The sequence below is a fragment of the Bidens hawaiensis genome, unplaced genomic scaffold, assembly GCF_021521415.1.
Source record: "Bidens hawaiensis isolate Kalapana, Puna unplaced genomic scaffold, B.hawaiensis_p1.1 tig00035977_1, whole genome shotgun sequence".
Classification (NCBI taxonomy): domain Eukaryota; kingdom Viridiplantae; phylum Streptophyta; class Magnoliopsida; order Asterales; family Asteraceae; genus Bidens; species Bidens hawaiensis.
Window position 1 is genome coordinate 3,283 of NW_027496276.1, and position 10,666 is coordinate 13,948.

Here is a 10,666-nt window from a genome sequence, read left to right on the forward strand (position 1 = left end):
CTTGAAACCTCTGTAGGGTCTAAGTAAATTTGTCAACAATTAATGCGGAAACAAATTTTCGTAAAAATTGAAATTGTTTAATACCGGAACAATCCTCGACTCGTAAGTGTGCACCATGGACAACAACATAACCTTGAACCAAACTCTTTGCTATCTTTAACAAATTAGTCACAACATATTTATGCCATTATATTTACGTTATAAATAAGTAGGTAATAGCACAAGTTACGGATGCACTACTCACCTTCGCACACACATACTAAAGTTCTCATCTCGTTCAATTTACTTAGAATCTTCATAGTAGCTAATTTGCAAGTCAGCATGCCACATTAACATATAGAATGTATTATGTGAGATCAGTTAAAGTTAAGCCTTCATATGAAACAAAAACACACCCCGCATGATCTTAACAATAAATTCGTATATTAAAATATCTTTGCGTAAGTTGAACATCATATTTTCCATTAAAATCCAAAAAAATTTTCATTATGGATACAATTCATTTAACTACTTTATATATCATGTATATAAAACAGTTGTATGTTTTATGTATCAATAAATAAAAATGGAGTGTATCATACTAATTTCATATATTTAAATAAACACACACACATAGTGTACTTTTTTTATTTAATAGGTTTAATCATTTCTAAACAGGTGTTCAATTGACTAGCAATAGGATAGACCGCAGATTTTTAAATCCACCATTTGATATGATTAACGCTCATGCATACGAAAACAGTAGTCCATGACAAAGGCATATTCGAAGAGTTGATCTCTAATGGACATGTTTTAGTAAATGTAATATGTTTTGATGTTGTTCTACTAGCAATAACCTTGAAAGTGCCATATGAATAGACAAATGGTTTATCCGATCCTTGACCACAAAGGACTATATTCTTTGTCCAGATAATATCTCAGTTACTTCCTACAAATTAAGAACAGACCGGTGGCAAAGATGACCCACGAAGAATCTAATACGCATAACCTCAATATTATACCTTTTGGATTGAAAGACTAAATCTTAATTCCTCACATATATTATTCAAGATAAGCTTGTAAACGGTTGACACTGGCACCTAACATGGGTTTGGCCTACCAATGTTGAAACTATGATATTTAATATATTTATTTATTAGAAATATTCTAAAAAGAATATACTGGAGAATACAAAAGGAAAACATATTTCAAACAATGTCCACTAATTTCCTGTTGACAGGATGACCATTTACATTATAACAGAAAAGCTAAATTTACAATACTTAAATGGATAATAAACATGTCATGTGAATCATTTAACCTACTTAATAAGATATGTTAAACATGGTAGGCGTGTTATAAACGGGTTAAGTATTAAACGTCTTTAACCACGTTTTAATCGTGTCATTACGTGTCAGCTTGTTTATGACCCAAATCTGTTTACCCCATCGATCAATTGTACTAATGTGCTTTGTCACACCTAAGGTCAAATTTAACCTAAGTTACTCATTGTAGTGAAGTTTTCTTGAAAAATAAAACCTTATTTGTCAAATTCTACAAAATTAAATATCATATAAAAGTTTTATAAATATCATTTACATATCTTCATACATCTTATTATGTTGGGTTTATTATATATATATATATATAATATATATATATATATATATATATTTAACTAATTGTTGGTCGTTTAAAAATTAAACTTATCGTTTATGAGCTTGTTAGAATTTACCTGTTATATATATTATCTATATTCTATGAAGAGATACCTTCCGAGTTATAACGACACAAACTCATTCAACAAAAATGATGTATTTATATTCCGTTTTATCCTTTGAAATCTTTTACGTACCTTTTATTAAAAGCCATAAGTGATATGCCTGTCTCAGTACGTTATGTGTTAAGTTTAGTTTACTCAATCTTTAAGTTAGTTTGATGTGTTCGATGCTTAAGGCGTCCGTATCCAACGAATGTTCGAAACTTAATAAGGTGGTGGGGGTCACATTCAACTGTTTATTAGATGGCTGCCATGCATTATCCGAATCTTAACCCAAGTTGTCTCAACTGTTCTATTTTCTATTATACATAGGACCCACCTCACCCTACTGCCTACACGTGAGCAACATTGCTTAAAAATATTCGATAACTAAAAACTAGAGGAAGAATATTTATATCTACGGTTGGGGACACTTTGAAACAAGATACTAGGTTGGGGACTTGGGGTCACACAAATTTTATGGGTCAAGTGCCACCTTCAATAATAATAGTAATAATATGTTTTGGCCCCTATAAATAACCACAACCCCCCTTTCATTTTCACCATCCAAACACTAGCTAGTATTTGTAACATATAGCATCACCAAGTAACCAACTAACAAACAATGGATCATCAGAAAAAGCAGCTCTCTTCTTCTTCTTCGTCGTCATCTCATTTACCGAGAATCTGTTTGGTCCTAAGGATGCATCTTCCGCTTCCTCGTCTAGCCTTTTCAGCACTGTCTTCGGTCCATCCTCCACGGTATCATCCTCCTCCTCTCTTTTTATGATTTAAAACCAATAGAATAGAACCACATAATCTTACACTTTTGTTTTCAGGGTCTAGGAAGACACCCAACGCACTCAGGATCATCGAAAAACCAGGAATTTGGAGGTGCATATGGGGGTGGCAAAACTTCAACACCAGGTTCATAACTTTTTTAAAAATTTTAAATCAAGTAAGGTTAGTTACTACTTACTAATTAGATAGTCTTTTGGCAATAGATTACAAGGCACAAAGAAACACGGGTGAAAAGGAGGGAAATCTTGTTTACGGAAATGAAACCGCAGAGCCAAGCTATCTCAGTTCTTCATCTATTATGGTGGCCAAGAAGTTTATTCTCCAAACACCCAAACCACTCGCCCTCCTCATACAGTGAGTATCCACATATATCCCCGCCATTTTGTTGCGTGTTAACGTTAAAAATGCTAGAACTAACACGCGTTTTGGTTGATTAATTAGTTGAAGAAGATGGAGGTGATACTGATCCAAATGGTGGCAGTGCTTCAAGGGGAAACTGGTGGCAAGGGTAACAACTTTATGGGACCTTTTGGTACCGATCGCTATAAAATGTTTTAATTTTTCAAGTCATATAATTATTGAAGCTCTTGTTTTTGTGATCACACAGGATCTCTCTACTACTAAATGTCATGCCTTTATGTGCATGGATGAAGATGAGATCAACGTAGTAATATCTGTTTGTTTCAAGGGTTTTTTTTTTAGTCTTAACAAGTGGTCACTTGGAGTTGAATGTCTCCAGCTTCAAGTCTTTCGCAAAATGTAAACCTACTTTCTGTATCTAATTTAGTCGGTTTTTGACTAGTAATATACTCTCTTTTGGATGTGTCAAATTAGATTTGGAATGTAGCATCCTTCTGTTGAAGATAATATGTGTTTTCTTTTATTCATATATTCTAAAAAATTGCATATTCTTCAAGATAATGCATGAGGTAATATGCTCGGATAATCTCTCTCTCCCTCTTTCCATATTGAACCGGGTGTGTTCGTATCGTCATCTTAGTTATAAATGATTATATATTTGCAAAACTACTTAAAATAATAATACAAAACGAAAATCTAAAACTCACATTCTATTAGAAAACAAGTCATTTTCTCATAAAAACTTCTTACAAATTTTCTATGATAAGTAGTTCCAAAAGATTTTCAAAAAAAAAAATAAGCTCCAACTTTGCTGCAATAATATCATCTAATAAACATTATGTTAAGTCAAAATAGTTTTGTATGAAGATTACTAAAACATGTTTTTATAGCAATTTTGTATAAGAAGTTGTTGGAAATGGTTGAAAACGATTTGTAAACATGTTTTTCCAACGTAACGTTTTGTTGGAAAACTGTTAGAAGCTTGATTTTCCAACAAATTTTCTACGAATTCAGTTATAGAAAAACATCTATATTTTTAGTAGTGGCTTATGCAGCATCTCTTTAGACCTTTCAGTAGAATGGACATGCATGTGATCGAAGTGTAGTGAGGATTTTTATTAACAACCCACAAAGTTCTTTCGAATAGGTCTAAGATTTTACCAATTAACTTAAGGAATATTGGATTTTAATAATCCCTATTAAATGGTATTGGTCGATAATAATCCCTATTCGTTTTATCGCCATTGGTGGTCCCAAATTCAAAAAAGTTGGCATCCAATGGTCCCCCGTTAAAAATGACTTAACGACGTTATAGTTTTTTCAGAATTTCGAACCAATGTTTTAGGGCTTTTGATCGTTAGGAGGATACGAGTCTATCGATGTAAAACTTAGCTCGAAACAATGATCCAAACGACTTGATTTTGGTTAATTGTAAGTTCAAACACCCGAATTAAAGCATTGTTTCGTCATTTTGAAGCACTATTTCAAACTAAATTTTACACCAATCGACTCGTATCCTCCTAACGATCAAAAGCCCTAAAATTTGGTTTGAAATTCAGAAAAAACTATAACGCCGTTAAGTCAATTTTAACGGGGGACCATTGAGGGCAACTTTTTTGAATTTGGGACCGCCAGTGGGAATAAAACGAATACGGATTATTATCGGCCAATACCATTTAATAGGGATTATTAAAATCCAATATTCCTTAACTTAATTATATATTGGTAAAAAAACCCCGCTAAAATATATGCATAAAACTTCCGCAGCAAGCAGGGGTGCAAACGAGCCGAGCCGAGCCCGAGCTCTACTAGGCTCGAGCTCGGCTCGTTTAACTGCACAGAGCTCGAGCTCGGCTCATATTGAGCTCTATTTTCAAAGCTCGAGCTCGACTCGTGAATGGATTTTGAAGCTCGAGCTGGCTCGGGCTCGGCTCGTCTACTATTTATTAATTATTTTTTATATAATTATAATTATTTTATATATTTTTTTCTATTATAAATTTATGTATAAAGGAATATATATTATGCAGTAATTTTTATTTATTTTTTCATAACATTATATTTATTAATTAATAATTATTAAATATATATTTTAAAAATATATATATATATGGCAGGCTCGTTTAGGCTCGCGAGCCGGCTCGAGCTCGATAACTAAAGCTCGGGCTCGGGCTCGTATATTAAACGAGCTTATTTTTAGGCTTGAGCTCGGGCTCGGGCTCGATAAAGCTCGGCTCAAACGAGCTTTTTAATGAGCCGATCTCGAGTAGCTCGCGAGCAGCTCGGCTCATTTGCACCCCTAGCAGCAAGGCACGAATGTTTTATCCTTATCTAATAAAATCTTACTAATAATCCTTTGCAATTATAAACCTAATTAACTCAAAAACTTCATATATACCCTAGTTAGTCAATGCCCATATTTATATTGTTTTTTACCGGAACGTACTTTCACATTTATGGGTAAAGTTAAAATACAAATGACAACAAAAATGAGAAGGGTGAGAAGTAATCCAGTCCATTGATCTTAGATTTGAATGGCTGGGATTAATTTAATAAATAAAAATTGATGGAAATGGCATGAAAGTAATTACCTACCTTTGTTGACTTTCTCTCTTCACATGCAAGGCACATGTCAATTCCCCATCATTTTAAATTGTCCATAACTTTTTCATACGAAATTATTTTTTTAAAAAAATTCACCATAATAATAAGCGTTTTTTTATCTTTAATATGAGTATCATATTGTTATATAAAAATAAAAAAAATTAATGGGTTTTTAATTGTGTTTTTTTTGTTGTTCATTGTGTAATATGTTATTTCCATTGTGTTTTACGTTTTCAAGTCATTGTGTTATATATATTATATTCACCATTGTGTCTTACGTTTTAGGTTATTGTGTTATACGTATTCACCATTGTATTTTACGTTCAAGTTGTTGTGTAACATGTATTAATCATTGTGTTTTATGTATTAGATAATTTGTTGTTATTTTATCATTATTTTTACATATTATGATTGCACAACGGTGTTATTGGTATTTAAAAAACATAATGATGAGTTGAAAGACACAATGACGAAAAAAAGACATAATGGTGTGCGAAAATACACAATGACGAAAAAAGACACAATGATAAGCGAAAAGACACAATGGTGTGCGAAAAAACACAATGACGAAAAAAGACACAATGATAAGCGAAAAGACACAATGGTGTGTTAAAAGACACAGTGACGAAAAAAGACACAATGATAAGCGAAATGACACAATGGTGTGCGAAAGACACAATGACGAAAAAAGACACAATGATAAGCGAAAAGACACAATGGTGTGCGAAAAGACATAATAACGAAAAAAGACACAATGATAAGCGAAAAGACACAATGGTGTGCGAAAAGACACAATAACGAAAAAAGACACAATGATAAGCGAAAAGACACAATGGTGTGCGAAAAGACACAATAACGAAAAAAGACACAATGATAAGCGAAAAGACACAATAACGAAAAATACACAATGACGAAAAAAGACACAATAATAAGCGAAAAGACACAATGACGAAAAAAGACACAATAATAAGCGAAAAGACACAATGACGAAAAAATACACAATTATAAGCGAAAAGACACAATGGTATGCGAAAAGACACAATGACGTGATTTTTGTTTTAAATTTTATATAACAAAAATCATACTCATATTAAAGATAAAAAAAATGCATGTTATTATGATGAATTTTTTTTAAAAAAAAATATCATACGAAAAAGTTATAAACGTTCTAAAATGATGGGGGTATTAACATGTGTCTTGCATGTGAAGAGAGAAAATGTGTACAATTACCTCTATACCCTTCTTCTTTTGGTCCACACTTGACACATGTCAATTATTTATGACTTCTCACACTTCTCATTTTTGTTACCCTTTATAGAATAACTTGACCTATTTATATGATATAATTTATATAATATGTTTTGCTACTACAACTAAAAAGATATTACGCATATTAATAATATAGTTGTGAGTGAAATTATTAATCAAAACATGTTATTAGCATTTAACTTTTACAAAATCTATATTCTATAAAGAGATACCTTCCGAATTATAACGAATTAACACAAAATCATTCAATGTCATCATGTGTTTATATTCCGTTTTATCCTTTGAAATCTTTTATCTTATAAAGATGCCATAATTAAGTGATATGCGTATCTCAGTTATGTGTTAAGTTTCAGTTTATTCAATCTTTCTGTTAGTTTGATGTGTTCGATGGTTAACTCATCCGTATCCAACGAATGTTCGAAACTTAATAAGGTGGTGGGGGTCAACACTCGACTGTTTATTGGATGGCTGCCATGCATTATCCGAATCTTAACCCAAGTTGTCTCAACTGTTCTATTTTCTATTATAGGACCCACCTCACCCTACTGCCTACACGTGATCAACATTGCTTAAAACATTCGATAACTAAAAACTAGAGGAATGAATACTTATATCTACGGCTGGGGACACTTTGGAACAAGATATTAGCTAGGTTGGGGGTCACAGACACTTTATGGGTCTAAGTGTCACGTTCAATAATGATAGAGTAAACTTCGATTTTCGTCTAAATATGCGATTTTAGTCCATTAGCTTTAAATTTGCTATTTTCATCCTAGTGGTTTCATTTCACTTGCAATTAAAACCAAATTTATTAACCCCGTTAATACTGGTCATTAAACCCATTAGTGTGCCCCTCACGAGGGGCAGTTTTGTCTTTTTTCTCCTCAAATAAATCGCAGTCCTAATTTGCAAGCCCCCTCATGTGAAGGGTTGGGTGTATTTAGAAAAAAAAAAGAGAACATAACTGCCCCTCACGTCAATGACACACTGATGAGTTTAACAACCATACTTAACGGAGTTATTAAATTTGGGTTAAATTGCAAGTGAAATGAAATCACAGGGAAGAAAATCGTAAATTTGAAACTATAAAACTAAAACCGTAGATTTGGACGAACCACATGAATGAAAACGCGGTTCACTCATAATGATATGTTTTGACCCCTACAAATTATAACACAATCACCCGGCCCTTTCATTTTCTCCATCGAATTAAGCACTAGTATTTGCTACCATCAGTCCAATAGGCAAATAACCAACTACACAAGGTTGATAACTATTTATAACATTTTAACCCAAGTGAAGTTAGTTACTAATTAGATCATCTTTTGGCGGTAGATTACAAAACACAAAGACACATGGGTGTAAAGGAGCGGAATCCTGTTTACGGAAATGAAACAGCATAACCAAGCTACCTCAGCTCTTCCATAATCTATTATGGTGGCCAAAAAGTTTATTCTCCAAACACCCAAACCACTCGCCCTCACACAGCGAGAATCAGCATCTCCGCCGTTTTCTTACGTGTTAACGTTAAAAATGTTAGAACTAACTACGTGTTTGGGTTGATTAATTAGTTGAAGAAAGACGGAGGTGACACTGATCCACATGGTGGCACTGCTAATTCAATGAGAGACCGGTGGCAAGGTAACTTTATGAGACTTTTTGGTATCTACTGATATAAAATGTTGTGTAATTTCTCAAGTCATATAAAAATCTTGTTTCTGTGATCATGCAGGATCTCTCTACTACTTTTCATGACTTTATATGCATGGATGAAGATAGGGTCATGATATATGTTCGTTTCGATCAAGGCTTTGTTTTTGTTATCTTGGAGTTGAATGTGTCTATCTTCAAGTCCCTTAATGGAATATATAAGAGCATTCACATCAAATCCTTCATCTCTATCTCTATAATTACATTAAAAACACTACATTTTCTCTCTCATATACAATTAAATAATAATTTTTTTACATTTTTATCATTATCTTTTCTCTCTCCTCCACTCACAACCACTTTCAAATATATTAAAAAATAAATAGAGGATGAACAGTGGTTCTCCAAATTTATTTAAAATTTACCTATCTCTTTAAATTTTCTCTCTTCTCTACTCACAACCACTTAACATTCTCTAAAATTTTTTAGAGATTTTCTCTCACAAATATTTTAGAGGACCTGAATGCTCTAAACCTAGCTACTTTATGTATGTAATTTTGTTGGTTTTTGACTAGTAATATACCCTCTTTTGGATTTGCCAGATTAGATATGGTATGTAACATCATTCTGTCAAAGATAATATGCGTTTTGATCTTTTATATTTCATATATATGCTAAAGTTGCATATTCTTTAAGACAATATGGTAATGTTCTCGGATAATATCTTTCTCGTGCCATAATATTGAACAACCGGGTGCTTGTTAATAAAAGGTATATTGGTTTTAAATAATCTCAACTATCGTCTTTTGATCCTTGTCGGTCCCAAGTAGCGAAATAGCTGATGACAGCCACACCTTTTAACATGTTTGCATCCAACGATACATGGAACATGACGCCAAACTTTTTCTGGTAATATAATTGTTGCACAGACATGAGCTTGGAACATGATGCACCAGAATTGGCTAACATAGTGGAGGTTTTATGTATATATGGATACGAAAAGTGTGTGCAAGTTATTCAAAATCATCATGGGAGAAGGTTGTTTGAGGGTTGGCTTATTTTTTATATTATCTTTTATTATTAGTCGTTTGAAAAACCAAGTTTTGATATTTTTCATCGTCTTCTGTTTTGTTGCAAAATTTTTATATTCAAGGGACATTTTTCAAAATATTTATAATTATTGTTATTTTTATATATATATAAGTAAAACTCGTGTGTCTCATCTTCACACTTAAAATTTGCATTATCCCCAACGCATGAATGGAAACACGACTTAAAAATAAAACCTGAATACTAAAAACCAAAAAAGAGAAATAAAAATACAAAATACAATGGAAAAGATTTAGCTGGTAATATGCGAGACTACCAATGTGCCAATATGTTTCCATGAATGCCCTCCTAAGCGAACGCTCTTAGCGATAATACCTCATTCTCTCGTACAAACGGACACGGCCACTCCTCACATCATACCTAAGCAACATCATAAACAGACAAAATATCTAGATAATAAAGCCATTTAAGCGTTTTCAAGTCTCTAAAACATGCTCGATCTACCCAAACAACAAGTTCAGAATATAACAGACCATTGGAAAATATAAACATCAATAGAAGAAATTAAAACGTAAAAGATACACTCTTTCTCTGTTGCATCCCCACACTACTCTTCATCACTCTTCTCGTCTTCTTCCTCATTACCCGGCATATAATATGGCTCCACATTCTCAAAACCACTAGTCCGCACCGCACCTGGTTGCCGAAGAAAGGATGGAATACCTACGTTTAAGCCAGTCATCATGTACCTCATCCCGTCCTCCTGTCTCCTATGACCCTCGCGCATAATCAGCCTCAAGTCATCGCACTGCTCTGTCATGTACCCCCACATCTTATCAAAACTTGTTTCCATCCTATCATATAATGAATCCAATGTAAGTGGATCCGGACGGGGCTCCCGAAGTGGGTACTACATCGCCAGTGGCGGACCCAGGATTTTTTGCCAATGGGGTCCCAAATTTTCGGTGTTCAAATTTTTCGGGTCGGTCGTTGTTCAGGTCGGGTCGAGGCGAAGAACATAATAAAAAACAATATCATAATAAAACTTTCTTTTCAATCATCACTACCTGAACGGGTCAAAATGGGTCGGGTTGACACATAAACACTTTGTTTTCCCTTTCTTAAACATTTTTGAGATAGAACCTAGATCCACCATTTCATAAGTATGTGTTGAAAACCATTAACTTAAACTAG